Below are 18,162 nucleotides of genomic sequence, written 5' to 3' on the forward strand. Positions count from 1 at the left end.
CCCTCTGTGATTTGCTTCTTTATATCTTTTGTCATTTTTCTATTAGGATGCTTTTTTCTTGTCAATTTGTAATAATTTTTGTACATAATAAACTATTTGTCACCTTAGTATCAGAATTCTCCCAGATCTATAATCTATTGATTTATTGTAGCTTTTGCCATAACAAATATCTCCATTTTATATAGTCAAAACTGTTATATTTTTTAATAACTTCTGGTTCTCCTGCTTTGCCAATGTCTCCCCTATTCCGAAGCTATAAATGTAATCTCCTTATTTTTCTTCCAGGATTTTAGTTTTTATTTGTTTACACTTAGTACTTAATCCATCTGTTTGTGTGTGTGTGTGTGTGTTTATATGATGTGCAATCGGAGTTTAACTTTATTTTCTTCCATATGGACAACCAGTTGTCCCAGAACCATATATTAAATATTCCATCCTTTCCTCACTGAATTTGAAATGCCATCTTTGTTATATATTAGCACCTCATATTGCTAATGCTGGGATCTATTACTTGGTATCTTTTATCCTTTAATTTATCTAGAATTTATTCCTGTACAACTGGTTGTCCAGTTGTTCAGAATTGTTTATTGAATTATCATGCTGTCTCCACTGATTTGAAATACCTTATGTATTGGTTCCATTCATCATTCTATTTTATGTATTGGTTCCATTCATCATTCTATTTTAGCACCAACATCTCCCAATTTCAATTCTTGTAGCTCTATAACATGTTTTTGTATCTGGTAGACAAGTCATATCTCTCCATCCTTTTACACTTCTGTACTAGAATTTAATTGGATATCTTCTCATGTTTATTTTTTCAGATAAATTATAGGATGTTCTAGGCATTTTATATCTCTCTTTCCATATATGCAAATACTAAGCACATATATACATGCATGCATACACACATACTGTGATATGAGTTTACTTGAAAGTTTGTTGCATGTGTAGATATACTTCATATGTTTCTCCATTAATTAATCTTCTTTGATGTCAGTAATAGAGTTTTGTAGTTATCTTAATTTGGTCTTGCACATGTTTCTTTAAATTTTACTATTTGGCATTTTTCTGTCAGTATCATGAAGATGTTTTTCATTTCATTAACAAATGGATTATTGCTGGAATATAGTAAGTATATTGATTTTAGTGTATTAATATTATAGTTCTGTACTTCATTCTTCAGAGGTTTGCGGATCGAGAATTACATCACCTACAAATAATGAAAATTTCCTACTTTTCATTTATACTTGATTTATATATTTATATTTTATGCATGCTTTGACAAACATGTTCGTAATGACATTGAATAATAGAGATAATAGTAGACAGTCCTATTTGTTCTGAATTTTAATAGGAATGCTTCTGGTATTTCTTCATTAAGTATAATGCTAATGTTGACTGAGTTAATTTTTTATTATGTGAAGAAACTATCTTTCTACTTCTATTTTACCAGGGATATTCTTTAGGAATATCTATTGGAATTTTCCCTCCAGAAAAAAATATTTAAGCCTCTGTTGAAATATTGTTCTCCTTTGGCCTGTTATTATGAATTATTATTGGTTTTCTAATATTGAACCATCTATGCATTAATGGTACAACATTTACTTAAATATCAACTATTATTCATAACATTTACAACTATAAATCATAACATTTACTTAATCATCAACTATTATTCTTTGAATATATTACTGGATTCAGGTTGCTACTTCATTACTTAGAATTTTTGCACCAATATTTACAAGTCATGTCAAATAGTTGCTTTATTAATAAATACACTTAAAACAAGTAAGTTTCCTCTGAATGCAGTTTTGCCTCATAATTTTGATAGTATTGTTTTTCCTGGCATTATTTTCTAAATAGTGATTTAAGCTAAGCTTGATTTCTATTAGCTCCAATATCTACTTTAGGAGAGTGGTTTTTTTGATTCTTAATGGTTCAACTTTTTCTATTTATAATTTTGCTATTAATATATGGTTTTATGCAACCTTGACAAAGAATGCAGTTCACACAATTTCTTATTTGGAGAAAGTAGTAAGATTCTTTTTGTGAATTAAAATATGAAATATGACCAATTTGGTGTTTCATAGACATTTGAAAAAAAGAAGTGTATTTTCTGCAGCAGTGTGTGAAATTAATAGTATTATTAGTCTCTTCCTTTCTTCTTTTTCTACTCAATTTGTCAAAGATTAGAAAAGTTGTGTCAAAATTTCCCCTGATGGTTGTGATTTTGCTAACTTTTCCTTACATTCTGATAACTTTCGCATTATATATTTTGATGTTATCTGATACTTAACAATGGTTTTGTCAATAAAAATCAGTCTTTTCAATGTAGTTTTATGCTTTTTACTTTTGATTCTACTTTGCCTGGTGTCGAAGTTGTGAACCTTTCTTTCCTCTCATTTTAATTTGCCTGATAAAGCCTTGTTCTTTATTTGCAACTTTTCTCTAACTTAGTTGTAGAATATTGGTCTTGTATTAGGAGAGCTTAATCCTTTCATATTTATCATGATGAGTTATGTATTTGGTCATCGTTTTGACATGCTATTTGACACTTGCCATATTTAATATGTCAAGATTTAATAAATCATTACTGTTTTTTTCTTTTTTTTTGAGATGGAGTCTCCTCTGTCACCCAGGCTGGAGTGCAGTGGCGCTATCTTGGCTCACTGCAACCTCCGCCTCTCAGGTTCAAGGGATTCTCCTGCCTCAGCCACCCGAGTAGCTGGAACTACAGGGTTGCGCCACCACTCCCAGCTAATTTTTGTATTTTTAGTAGAGACAGGGTTTCACCATGTTGGCCCGCCTGGTCTCGAACTCCTGACCTCAAATGATCCGCACATCTCGGCCTCCCAAAGTGCTGGGATTACAGGCACGAGCCGTTCCACCCGGCTGATCATTGCTTTTAAATTTCGTTTGTTCATTGTTCTAGTTTTCCTTGTGCTTTGCTCACTTTCTGTCTTTCTCTTTGTCATCTGGTGATATGGAAGTTGTATATGATAGTTTTATAATGTGGTGTTCCAGTAAACTGGTCCTCCCGCAAAAAGCTGTGATTTGTAGTGCTTTTGTGTTTACCAATTGCTGGTTTTGGTAGTGTAAATACTTCAAACATGGCCAATTTCAAGTTACCAACATAACATCAACGATACTAACAATTAGCTCTCAGGAGCTGGTATGATTTGGCTCCAGTACAACACTGGATTTATTCTACTAACGTTTATGTTTACATTAAAAAATTTGATCTCTAGATCTCCATCTGTATAAAAAAAAGTGTCATTGATCTCATCTATATAGAATGATAGATTTAATATGCATTTATTCACCATCATCACTAATCCTCACCAATTTCACGTTTTATTGAAATAACCTGATTTTTTACATTGAGGTTATTAACTCTTTTTATTATATAATTTATATTTGGATGTTCTTTTGGAATTACTGTTACATTTCATAAACACATCAATTTCTTTTTTCTTTTTTTTTTTTTTTTTTTTTTGAGACAGAGTCTCGTCTCGTTCTGTCGCCCAGGCTGGAATGCAGTGGCGCTATCTCGGCTCACTGCAAGCTCCGCCTCCCGGGGTTCATGCCATTCTCCTGCCTCAGCCTCCCGAGTAGCTAGGACTACAGGCACCCGCCACCACACCCGGCTAATTTTTTGTATGTTTTTTAGTACAGACGGGGTTTCACCATGTTGGCCAGGATGGTCTCAATCTCCTGACCTCGTGATCCGCCCATCTCGGCACCCCCCAAAGTGCTGGGACTACAGGCATGAGCCACCATGCCTGGCCAATAACAGTTATTCATACAAATTAACTGTATGATTTTCTGATCAAAGTACTGATAACCATATTTTATGATATACTTACAAAAGTATTCAAATGATATTCAATTCCCTCATTTTTCTAGATATTTTAAGTTTTATTCTTCAATTAAGTAGACAATCTGGATCAGGTGTCTAGGACCTAAACCACCTTAGACTTTCAGAAATAGCCTTCAGCAACTCAAATATGTGTTAACATCAGTGTAATTTTCAAAGCACAACACAAGAAACAATAAGAATTTCACTACAGATTTTGCTATAGATTGAAATCGTTGTCCACTATGTCATTCAGTATTCCTGATAGAAAGCCCAACGTGCAGAATTTCTTTTTTTTTTTTTTTTCTCTCGAGACGGAGTCTCACTCTGTCGCCCAGGCTGGAGTGCAGTGGCGCGATCTCGGCTCACTGCAAGCTCTGCCTCCCGAGTTCAAGCCATTCTCCTGCCTCAGCCTCCCGCAGAATTTCTTTTTAGGATCCAACCGGTACTTGGAAACCTTCCACAAAGGTAATGAAAATAACTACTTTTTTTTTTTCCTTTTGATTTCTGGGAATCTCAGAGCTAAATTTGAAGCTAAATTTCAGGAGTTTTGCAGACTCTTGTGCCTCGATTTTTCCTGATCTTGACTTTCTGCTCGTAATTTTGTTTTGGCTTGCCCTGATAATTCCTATTTATATTTTCTCCTTATTTTATTGTATGTACTCCTCAAAAGGCTGCTTCACATTCTTTATAAACAAGAAGAATATAAAATGAATAAATAGAAACTCTACAGAAATTCTATATTTTGCTCTATGGTTCCTAACTATTAAAATTAAAATTTCAAAGTCCTTAAATAAATCAAAATCGACAACCCTTTTTTGGTTTGTCAGTATTTGTGTGTTTTTCTGTCAACAGATTTCTTCTGTATGTTAGTGTTTAACAAGAGAAAATTAGGCTCTTTATCCCTTATGTAATGCATTTCTTGATTTCCTTCACTGCTGCAACCCTCAATAGCCAAAGCAATCTTGAGAAAAAAACAAAGCTGGACACATCACACTGCTGAATTTCAAACTGCATTATAAATCTATAGTAATAAAAACAGTATGGTACTGGCATAAAAACAGACACATCGACCTGTGAAATAGATTAGGGAATCCAGAAATAAACTCATGTATGTATGGCCAACTAATCTTTTACAAGGGTGACAAGAATACACAATGGGGAAAGAAAAGACTCTTTCCCAATAAGTGTTGTTGGGAAAACTGAATATCCACATACAAAGGAAAGAAATTGCACCTTTGTCTTACACCATACACAAAAATCAACTTGAACTGAATTAAAGATGTGAGATTTGAACCCATATAACTCTTACAAGAAAGTGTGGGGGAAAAGCTCCTTGACATTGACCTTGGAAATTATTTTTTGGATATGATACTGAAAGCACAAACAGTAAAAGCAAAAATAAATAAAAGAGACTACATCAAACTAAAAAGCTTCTGTACATCAAAGGAAACAATCAACAAAATAAAAAGGCAACTTATGGAATGGGAAATAATATTCACAAACCAAATATCTTATAAGGAGTTAGTATCCAAAATATATAATGAATTTATACAACTCAATAGCAAAAAACTAAATAACCCAATTTAAAAATGGGCAAAGGACCCGAATAGACATTTGCCAAAGAAGATACACAAATGGCCAACAAATACATGAAAAGCTGATCAACATGACTAATGATGAAAGAAATAAAAAAACCACAAGGAGATATCACCTCATACCTGTTAGGAGGGTTATCATAAAAAAGACAGCATGTCAAGTGTTGGCAAGAGTGTGGAGAAAAGGGGACCTTGTACACTGTTGGATAGGAATGCAAATTGTTATAGCCATTATAGAAAACAGTATGGAGGTTCCTAAAAACAATTAAAGATAGAACTAATACCATCCAGCAGTCCCACTTCTGGGTATATATCCAAAGTATATGAAATCAATATGTTAAAGAGATATCTGTACCTCCATGTTCATTGAAGCATTGAAGATATGTAAACAACCTAGGGCCAGTCAGCAGTTCAATGGATAAAGAAAATACGGAATATATACACAATGGAATACTATCCAGCCATAAAAAAGAAAGACATCCTGCCATTTGCAATAACATAGATGAACCTGGAGGACACTGTGCTAAGTAAAATAAGCTAGACACAGACAGGCAGATACTGTATGACCCACTTATATAAGGAATCAAAAAAGTCAAACTCATAGAAACAGAGAGTAGAGTGGTAGTTGTCAGGGCCTAGGGGCTGGGGGAAATAAGAAGATAGTGACCAAAATGTACAAACCAAAAATGTGTAAGATGAACAATTTCTGGGAGTCCAATGTATAGCATGGATAGTGACGGATGTGTTAATTTGATTGTGATTATCATTATGCAATGTATACTATATCAGGTCATCACATTGTATACCTTGACTCTATACAATTTTTATTTGTCAATTAAATATTTTAAAATAATAAAAAATTTGAATTTATATTAATTTTGGTTTTGGTTTTCTGATTCTTTTATAGTATTTTGCCTCATAAACTCCACTGAATTTAATAAAAACCTTATAGATGATACTGAGGATGTCTTATTTTTATTGATTAGAGAGTGGTACAGTGTGGTAGAAAGATCCCTGGAATAAGAGTCAGGCATTCTGATTCCATTTTCTAGCTAGAGTATAGATACAAATTTACCTTTTGAGTTAGGGTAAATTGCTTTACCTGTCAGATCCTTGAGATGAGGGGATAAAATGATAAGCATTTTAAGGTCTCATCTTTCCTAACATCTTATTATTTGAATTATTTTAAAGAGCTGATAAATGCTTACTGATATAATATATTCATTATGCCTTTATCATATCTACAGTATCCCACCTTTGGCTATGCCTTAGATTTATATGACTAAGTTAATATAGTTAAAATAAGAAGCAATAAAATAATGAACATCTCATTCATGCATGCATAATTCTTGTTCTGATGACATTTTTGAAATCCATGGTATTACTACAAGTACTCTTTTTCCTGTTTCCATAATGACAAAGTAACATTAATAATACATTCCTGGAATGTTAACTATCTTGTGCTAATGAGAAGCTTAATAGCCTAAAAAACTATTACAAATAACTCATAATTGTGTGTTCTGAGGAGTCCATTCACTTTTGTTACTGAGATCATCCCTGAAACGCTGTGGATCCTAATGATGTGACCCCTGTGTGTAAGATTATCATTCCCGGGTTTCTAGAGGCTAATTGTCCTCTATATTGAAGACAGATGCATCCATTTACTAGTATAGTATCAGAAATGTTCATATGGCAAGAAGTAGTTCCCAGCATATATAAAATGTGAGTTGAACTTGAAAATAAAGGTCCCCATTAATACTGTCATATCAGTGCCCTATTCTGGTGCCTGCCACAAGGAAAAATTATATTCCTTGCAAGACTGGAAATAGGTAGAATGATAAATCAATTTCTTTCTGGTTTACTGCCCATTTAGACAGCCAGCCTCCAACAGGGTCCCCAATAATTCTCACTTTCTGGTATTCACACTTCTCTCCCAGTTTGTACTGGGGATGGTCTGTATGACCAATAGTATGTAGCAGAAGTGAGTGTATGTAACATTCAAGCTCAGGCAACAAGACTACAAATTTTGTCATGGTTCCTTCCTCCTCAGAGCACTCTCACTCTATGGAAGTGATGCTTTAAGTGGCCCTATGGAGAGATCCAGGTTTCCTTGAACGGAAGCCTCCTGCCAACAGCTGTGTGAGTAAGTTATCTTAGAAGAGAATCCGACAAGCCCAGTCAAGTTTTCAGAAATTGCGACCCTGGCCAACAACTTGACTGCAACTTCATGAGAGACCCTGAGCAACCACTCAGCTGAGCTGCTTCAAAATTCCTGACTCTCAGGAACTGTACGAGACAGTACATGTTTACTGTTCTTACCTAAGTTTTAGAATAATTTAATACACAGCAAAAAAGAACTAGTACAGAAGACATTCTGTATTAACGTTCTACTTTAATATTAAATGACATCTTAAAAAACTTTTTGGTGTTTCTTCCAAGCTCTTTCTACAACTTATCTACACATTTTTAACTAATTTTGCAAATTAAATTACTATGACCTGCAATTAACACAGACTATTCAACAAATACATGACATGGGGGGGAAAGGATAAGGGGAAACTGTTATTGATTGAAATAGATTTAAAGGACATATCAAAAATTTCAATATGTGACCTTGATTGGATTTTGATTCAAAGTAACTGTAAAAAGGCATGTTTGAGATGATTGAGGAAAATTGAACATGAATCCATTTGATGATACTAATGAGTTATTGTTACTTTTGTTGGCTAATAATATTGTGGTTACAATTTTTAAAGCCTTGTTAGAGATATATAATGAAGTGTATGTGGTTAAAATACCATAGTTGAGATTTGTTTTGATATGTTTCAACACAAATAAACCGAATGAACTGTTGGTGGAGAGGGGACAGATGGACCAAGCATGACAGCATGGTGATAATTGTAGAAGCTGGGTGATGGATACATGAGGATTTATTAGACTAACATCCTTACTTTTCTCTCCTTCTAAAAATTTCCATAATAAAAAGTTTTAAAAACAGAGTATGTTATATTTCATTTAAAGATTCCAAATAATTATTGAATATGGAATTTTAATGTCTATTGTTGGAAACCATGACACATGTCAAAAAATTTCTCCAAATCAAAACCTTGTTTTAAGATACTTCAAGGGTAAACAATTTTGCAGTCATCAACTGAAGTCCAAGATGCTTTCTTTTACACCTTAAATAATTGTAATATTTTTTAATAATTTCAACTTTTGTTTTAGATCAGGGGTACATAGGCAGGTTTGTTACATGGGTATATCATATGATGCTGAGGTTTGGGGTACAGTTGGGCCTGTCACCTAGGAAATGAGCATAGTACCCAAAAGTTAGTTTTTTAACCATTACTCACCTCCCTCCATTCCCTCTCTAGTAGTCTCCAGTGTCTATTGTTGTCACCTTTATGTACACAAGTACTTAATGTTTAGTTCCCACTTATAAGTGAGAACATTCAGTATTTGGCTTTCTGTTTCTGCATTAATTTTCTTAGGATAATAGCCTCCAGCTGTATCTATATTGCTGCAAAGGACATGATTTCGTTCTTTTTTATGGCTGTATAGGATTCCATGTTGTATATGTACCACATTTTCTTTTTCCAATCCACCATTAATGGACACCTAAATTGATTTCATGCCTTTGCTATTCTGAACAATGCTACGAGTGCATGTGACTTTTTTGGTAGAATGCTTTATTTTCTTTCTTTCTTTCTTTTTTTTTTTTTTTTTCAGATGGAGCCTCGCTCTGTTGCCCAGGCTGGATGGAGTGCAGTGGCGCAATATCAGCTCATTGCAAATTCCACCTCCCAGGTTCAAACGATTCTCCCACTTCAGCCTCCCGAGTAGCTGGGACTACAGGCACGTGCCACCATACTCGGCTAATTTTTTGTATTTTTTTAGTAGAGACGGGGTTCCACCGTGTTAGCCAGGATGGTCTCGATCTCTTGACCTCGTGATCCGCCCGCCTTGGCCTCCCAAAGTGTTGGGATTACAGGTGTGAGCCACCGCGCCCGGACAAATGCTTCATTTTCTTTTGAATATATACCCAGTAATGAGATTGCTAGGTCAAATGGTAGTTCAACTCTTAGTTCTTTGAGAAATTTCCAAACTGCTTTCCACAGTGGCTGAACTAATTTGCACTCCCACCAAGAGCGTATAAGTGTTCCCTTTTCTCTACAGCCTCACCAGCATCTATTATTTTTTGACATTTTAATAATAACCATTCAGACTGGTGTGAGATGATATCTCATTGTGGTTTTTATTTGCATTCCTCTGATGATTAGTGCTGTGGAGCATTTTTTAATATGTTTGTTGGCTGCTTGTATGTCCTCTTTTGAGACGTGTCTGTTCATATTCTTTGCCCACTTTTTAACTGGGTTGTTTGTTTCTTGCTTGTTGAATTGTTTAAGTTCCTTATAGATGTTGGATATTAGACCTTTGTCAGATATATAGCTTGCAAATGTTTTCTCCCATTCTGTGGGCTGTTTACTCTGTTGATAGTTTCTTTTGCTGTACAGAACCTCTTTAGTTTCATTACATCCCACTTGTCAATTTTTGGTTTCATTACAGTTGTTTTTGAGAACTTAGTGATAAATTATTCCCCATGACTGATGTCAAGACTGGTGTTTTCTAGGATTTCTTCTAGAATTCTTACAGTTTTAGGTCTTACATTTAAATCTTTATTCTTGAGTTAATTTTTGTAATTGTTGTAAGGAAGAGGTCCCGTTTCATTCTTCTGCATATGGCTAACCAGATGTCCCAGCACCATTTATTGAACAGGGAGTTAGTTCTTTCCCCATTGCTTATTTGCGTTGACTTTGTCAAAGATCAGATGGTTTACATCACATTACCCAACTTTATTTCTGTGTTCTCTATTCTGTTCCATTGGTCTATGTGTCTATTTTTGTACCATGCTGTTTAGGTTACTGTAGCCTTATGGTATATTTTCAAGTTGGGTAATATGATGCCTCTGGCTTTATTCTTTTTGCTTAGGATTGCTTTTTGGATTCCATATTAATTTTAGAATAACTTTTTCTAATTCTGTGAAAAATGACATTTGTAGTTTGATAGGAACAGCATTGAATCTGGAGTTTGTGTTGGGCAATATGGCAATTTTAACAATATTAATTCCTCCAATCCATGAGCATGGAATGTTTTTCCACTTGTTTGTGTCATCTATGACTTCTTTCAATAGTGTTTTGTAGTTTTCCTTGCAGAGATCTTTTGCCTCCTTGGTTACATGTATTCGCAGGTATTTTTTTATGTGTGTGACTGTTGTAAATGGGATTGTGTCCTTGATCTGGCTCTCAGCTTGAATATTATTGATGTATAGAAATGCTACTGAATTTTTTACATTGATTTTGTATCCTAAAACTTTACTGCAATCATTTGTCAGCTCCAGCAGCCTTTTGTTGGAGTCTTTGGGGTTTTCTAGGTATAGAATCATATCATCAGCAAACAGAGATAGTTCGACATTTCTCTTTTTGTATTTGGAAGCTTTTTATTTTATTCTCTTGCTTGATCGCTCTGGCCAGGACTTCTGTAGTTGGCTTTATAAGCAGAAAGTATAATTACAAATAATAACAAGAAAAAACTTCCAGTGAAATGGCAGGCATACAAAGGTCATAATTTGATGTATCTCTGCTGCTCCACTTTGCAGTTTCAGACAAAATACGTAAAGATAAGAAGATGCAACTCGGGTCAAAAGCAAGAAAAACAGCTCTGTGGACCAGAAATCAAACAGAAATGCAAAGTGATGGGCAATCCTGGAGCCAGTAGCTTGCTGGTTCCAATTCTTAGAAGCAAAGTATGAATGGCCAGGATTTTATCTCTAGTAGGGTAACAGTGACTAAAAATGCTGTAGAAATAAGATGGGAAATGGGCAAAGCTTATTGCATAAAACTAAGATCTGGGGTGGATTTATCCTGCTCTAGGAAGGAAACTGTCAAAAATAAATTGCTGCATATATAGCTCAAGAGAAACTACAAGTTTAGCGAGGTGAGAGGCCAGTGCAGCATATTTATTGTCCATCTAAAAGATTCTTTATTCTAGCCAAGTAATTTAAGAAAGTAGTCTGACAAAGATTTTGAGTATGTTTAGAATACTAAAAAAGAAGAAGAAGAAATTCCCTCAGAGAAAAGTAGATAATGGAATAAAAATAAGCAGAACTAAAACATGAACAAGCGTAACAACAAACCAGAAATTCTAAAAATGAAATATGTAATTTTAACAAAAAATAGAACAAACTAGACACAGTTGAATAATCAATGAATTGAAAAGTGACGATAGCGAAAAATTCACCCAGAATGAGACACTAAGACTCAAAGAAAAGAAAAATATGATCAAGATATGGAGAATAGATTGGGAGACCGCAACTTCCCTTTAACAGGAGTGCCAGAAGAGAAAAAAAGGAGGGAATGGTGCAGAATTCATATCTGTAGCATTTATGGCTAAGGTTTTACCAAAATCTAAAGACACTAATCTTTAGATCAAAATTATATTCTGAGTAATGAGTGAAAAATAAATAAATAAATCTGTACCCAGACACATGGTTATAAAAAAAAAAAAAAGCATAACATCAAAATATAAAGATAAAATCATGAAAGTCGCCAGTAAAAAAAGAGAAATTATCTTAAGAGGAACAAAAATTAGACGAAGCAGCCTTTCCCTTAGCAATAATAAAGACCAGGAAACATTAAAGTAATATTTATTTTCTTTGTCTTAAGAACAAAAGATGTTATTTCCAGTTAAAACATCATCAAGAGTGACAGGAAAAAAAGGGAAGGAAGGAGTGAAGGGAAGAAAGAAGGGAGGGAGGAAGAAAAAAAGGAAGGAAGGAAGAAAGAAAGAAAGAGGGAAAGAAAATAGAATCCAGAAGGAAGTCATCTGGTGGAAAAAAACAATGCTGAACAAATAAATCATCAGTAAAATGAATTAAAATTTTATTATAAAAATAAAACATTAACTGTTTTTGAGTTTTAGAGAAAAGCTTGATAACAAAATAGGGTTAGTGAATCTCAAGGTCCTTGTCGTCCTGATCAAATGAAAACCTAAATAACTTGTTAGAAAAAAAGTATTAAAAATTTTGAAGTTCAACTTCCATTTCTACAAATATGGCAGACTAGAGAACCTGAAAATCCCCCAACTACAAAACAGCTAGAATGTTGGGAAAATGTAGCAAACATCTTTTTAAATGCCTAGCTGTGCTCCAATGAAAGTAAAAGAGATTACCAGTGGCAAAGATAGAAGAGAAAATTGAAAGCCAGAGAAATAATACCCAGAGCTGAAACTGCGGGCACATTGAGGAATGTTGCTGGTCAGAACAAGTCTGAAGTTTGAGTGCTAAAGTCCAAGTAGAGAGGCAAGATATGGCCTAGAGTATACATTAAGTGTGGAGCTGAAACTGAGAAATTCCTCAGAAAAATGAGTCTTGAACAGCTGCAACTGCAATAAAAGGAAGAAGTAGAAGCACACAAACAACTGGCACAAGAAATTGTCTATATCATGTTGCTTTCTTTTCAGGGTTTGGGGGGTGGGTAGGGCGTCTCCTCTAAGAATTTATTAACATAAGCTTATCTTCAAAAAACAGGTTTATGGTTTGAATTTACATTACCCATTTGATCCAGAAACCATTCCCCAAAACTCGCCACATGCAGGATGATCACAGACTGGTGATAACTCTGGGGCTACTGACATAATCAAATGAAAAATCATTCTGGAAAGGTCAGACTTCAAACCAGAAGATGGAGAAAAGATGAGAATGGCAAACCTAGAAGGCAGGAAAGGAGAAAAAGAAAAAAGGTAAAGAGGCCGGAGTGGTGACTCATGTCTGAAATCCCAGCACTTTGGGAGACGGAGGTGGGAGGATTGCTTGAGGCCAGGAGTTCAAGAAAAAGAGGTAAAGAAAAAAGCCATGTAAGTAGAAAACACAAAACAAATCATTAACAATACATACAAATGCATATATAATCACTTATTTTTAAATGAACTAAACTAAATTATAAAACAGAAGTGTTTAGATGATAAGAGAAAAAAAGAAATTCAGCTAAATGCTATTTGTGAGAGACATACCTAAAACTTTAAAAAGTAGAAAGGTTCAAAATAAAAGGGTAAAAAAAATTTTTTTTAGACAAATGCTAACCAAAAAAAGGGTCATGATTACTATATAAACAGCAAACAAAAGACACCTTAAGGAAAAAAGTGAGTGAGGGTTCAGGAAAAGGAGATACTTGCACAATGATAAAAGTTCCAATTTTCCAGGAAGATGTAACAATTCAAACTTGCCATGAACCGGTTAGCAAAGTTTCAAAATATGCAAACAGAAAGTGACAGCTTTTAAAAGGGAAATAGATTCCCTTTTAAATTTTAACAACAGAAACTTTAACAAATCTTTATCAGTGATTGATAGATTAAGCAAACAAAAAATTAATAAAGAAATACATGCTTTGAACAGTGAGTTGTTTGATCAAATAGACATATATAAAATCCTACACATAACATCAAAAACTCCTTATTTGTTAAGAAGACAGAAATGTATACGCACATATCATTTATCCAAGAATAACAGCACATAAAACAAGTATAAAAATGTACATGGTAATGATAAACACAAAAATTAGGACAGAGGTGGCTTTAGGGAGGGAGCATGCTGGGCTTAGAGTCGAGAATATAGGACTTTCAATTCTATTAGTGTTGTTTTATTAGTTTAAAAAGATCTGAAGCAGAATGCCATATTGTTAGTATTTAATAAAACTGGATAAAGAGTACATGAGGGCCTGGCGTGATGGCTCACGCCTTTAATCCCAGCACTTTGGGAGGCCAAGGTGGGCAGGTGGATCACTTGAGGTCAGGAGTTCGAGACCAGCCTGGGCAATATGGCGAAACTCCATCTTTACTAAAAATACAAAAAAATTAGCCAGGTGTGCCTGTAGTCCCAGCTACTCAGGAGGCTGAGGCAGGAGAATCGCTTGAACCCAGGAGGCAGAGGTTGCAGTGAGCCGAGATCATGCCACTGCACTCCAGCTTGGGCGACAGAGCTAGACTATCTCAAGAAAAAAAAGTGCATAGAGTGTTCATTATATTTTTCTCTGTATACTTTTTCTGTTTAAAATAGCTCATAGCTTTTAAAAAAAGAAACTAAAGTCAAAAAGCAATAGGCAATAACAAACTGGAAAGGATATTTGAAAAAAGAATATGACAAGTTAATATCCTATAAATTGATGAGGAAAGAAAAAGAAACATTTTAATTTAAAAGGAGCCAAAAGTAATCTAGCAAATAGTATTAGCTGGTGTATTAGTCAGGGTTCTCCAGAGAACAGAACTAATAGGAAATGAGTATATAGAGAAAAAGAGATTGTTTTTAAGGAACTGGCTCCCACAATTAGGAAGGCTGGCAAGGCCAAAATCTGCAGGGTGGGCCAGCAGGCTGGAAACCCAGAGAAGAGCTGATATTGCAGTTCCAGGCCTAAGGCACTCTGCTGCAGAACTCACTCTTGCTCAGAAGAGGCCAGTCTTTTGCTCTATTCAGGCCTTGAAACTATTTGAACTTAGCCCACTTGCATTATGGAGAACAATCTGCTTTACTCCAAATTTGCCAATTTAAATGTTAATCCTATCAAAGAGCACCAAAGGACATCCAGAATAATATTTGACCAAGTATCTGGGCATCGTGGCCCAGCCAAATTGACACATAAAATTAACCATCATAGTCGGCTAACAGAGCAACCATTTCCAGCTTTGCTCTCCCTTACCGCTTACCCACAAATACTATGGAAGCTAGAAAAGTTAATGCTTTCTTTCCCAGCCTCTAGGAATGGCCATAAATCCCAGATGTAGTCACTGAGACATAACTAGAAGTTTGTTGTGGAAAAGGGAGTGGCTTCTGAAACAGCTTTAAGAAAAAAAAAAAATATATATATATATATATATATACACACACACACACAAAAGAAACAGACACAGCTCTTGCTGCTTATCTTCTCTTTTATCTGCCTTAAATGTGGACATGATGCCTGGAGCTGTGGCACATAGCTTGCAAACATCAATTTCCCACCTGCAAAGAATGGTACATCTGAAAGAAAGAAAAAATCCTGGGATTTTGATGCCATTTTTGAGCAACTGCATGATCAACTGCCTGCTTACTTATAGACATCTTGTAATGTGTTATTAATTGTCTTTATTGCTTAAATCACTCTTAACCAGATAGTCTGATACTTGTAGCCAAAAACATTTCTAACTGATACATATTTGAAGAGGTATTTGAGAGAATAGTGTCCACTAAATATGAAAATGTGGTCAACCTCACTAGTACTCAGAGAAAAGTTACAGGATTCAACATTGGTGAGAATATTTTTAAGAATGGGTTCATACCAATGTTATTGGTGAGAATGTAAATTTTTGCAACCTTCTAAAAAATAATCTGCCAATATCCAGTTAAATAAAATATAGTAAGTTAAGTCATATATGTAAGTATAAATATATTTATATTATTAAAATAGTGGCTTAGATTTAAACAGTAGTTACATATATACACATATATGTATACATACACACATGTATATATACACATACATAGGCATACATATACACATATGTATACATACATATACACATATATGTGTATGCATATATACATGCAAATATAATGTACATATATAAATATAATATTTAGATTATATATACACATATACATATATAATTTAACTAAAGTCAAAAGGCAATGATAAACTGGGAAATATATTTGAAAAATTACCACAAAAAGTTTATATCCTCCAAATTGATGGTAAAAAGAGAAGCATTCCAATTAAAAATAGATCAGTTATATGTATATATGCACCATACACACACGTATCTAGCTTAACCAGTATATTTGTATGTGTGTGTATATATATATTTGTGTATATACATATGCATACACATATGTGTGTGTGTATATATAAACATATACATGCACACATGTAATTTAACCAAGGAGTCCCACATTGGAAAATCTAGCCTAAGAAATAAAAATGACCAGTACATATATTGTAGCAGAAACAGTCATCCATGGTTTTCTCGGAATCCTACATATCTTGCTGAGTATGCTAAGAACATAAAAGCCTGATTGCTCTTTACTTGATCCATTCCTCAGGTTATGTTTGCAGTGAGCAACCTTAGGGAATGGGTACAAAAGCAGGCTTACTTACTGTCTGCTACAAAAGTGGTCAATTTTCTAAGCTTAGTGCTCCTCAGGTGTACCACAAACACACTGCCTATAAAGCATCAATCAGGGCCATATCATCTCCCCTGTGGGACTGAAGAACAATGGGAACTGATTTGAATATGCTTGTGCTCATACTGCTTGCAGTGCTGTGTATAATAACACCTTTTGTCTTTAACCCAAAAGTATTTTGCCTTCTATAGCATCTATGAAATCATGGCAGTCGAACTGATACCTTAGAATTAGGGTAAAATCAAATCCCAGACCTTTATAGTAAGAACATACACAAATTGTTGTGTTGCATTATTAACTTAATGGTAAACCAAATAATTAAAAGAAACAATATGAATTTCCATTAACAAGAAAAGAGTTCAACAAAATGGTGCATCAACATCATTGAATATTATGCCACCATCAAAAAAGAATGTGCTCGGCCAGACACGGTGGCTCACGCCTGTAATCCCAGCATTTTGGGAGGCCAAGGTGGGCAGATCACGAGGTCAGGAGATCAAGACCACCCTGGCTAACACAGTGAAAACCCATCTCTACTAAAAATACAAAAAAATTAGCCAGGCCTGATGGCGGGGGCCTGTAGTCCCAGCTACTCGGGAGGCTGAGGCAGGAGAATGGCGGAGCATGCAGTGAGCTGAGATTGAGCCACTGCACTCCAGCCTGGAGGACAGAGTGAGCCTCTATCTCAAAAAAAAAAAAAAAAAAAAGAATGTGCTCTATGTATATGCATTGAGAGATGTGTGTGTGTGTGTGTGTGCACACATGTATTTGAATGAGCATAGAGAAAGGTGCGACAGAAAACATTACCTCAAGAAATGCATTGGAAAAATTTTGCGTATAGATATAGATTGATATAGATTGGCTTTTAAAATAAGTATTTGTTATTTTTCAATTTAAAATGTAATGAACCGCTAAACATCTATTAGAATTAAGAAATGAGTTCAGAAAGGTTGCAGGATACAAGATCAACATAACAAAAATTAATTGTATTTGCATATACTTGCAGTGAACAATCCAAAAATGATAGCAGGAAAACAATTCCATTTACAATTGCATAAAAAATATTAGGAATAAATTTAACAAGATAGGTGCAAAACACACACTGAAAACTAAAAAATAATGTTGAAATAAGTTAAAGAAGACTTAATAAATGGAAAGATATCACATTTATATGATCAGAAGACTTAGTATTATAGAGATCTCAATATTCCCTAAATTGATCTATAGATTCAATGCAATTCCTATCAGAATCTCATCTGGGTTTTTTTGCAGAAATTGACAAGCCGATACTAAAATTCATATAGAAATTCAAAGGACACACAATAACATGAACAATCTTTAAAAAAGAACAAACTTTGAAGACTCGCATTTTTCGGTTCCAAGCTTACTACAAAGCAATACTAATCAAGACAGTGTGGTAGTGGCATAAGGGTAGACATCTATAGATCAATGAAAGAGAATTGCGAGTTCAGGGGAAAAAACATATAACTATGGTCAAT

The sequence above is a fragment of the Macaca fascicularis genome, chromosome X (genome assembly GCF_037993035.2).
Source record: "Macaca fascicularis isolate 582-1 chromosome X, T2T-MFA8v1.1".
Taxonomy (NCBI): domain Eukaryota; kingdom Metazoa; phylum Chordata; class Mammalia; order Primates; family Cercopithecidae; genus Macaca; species Macaca fascicularis.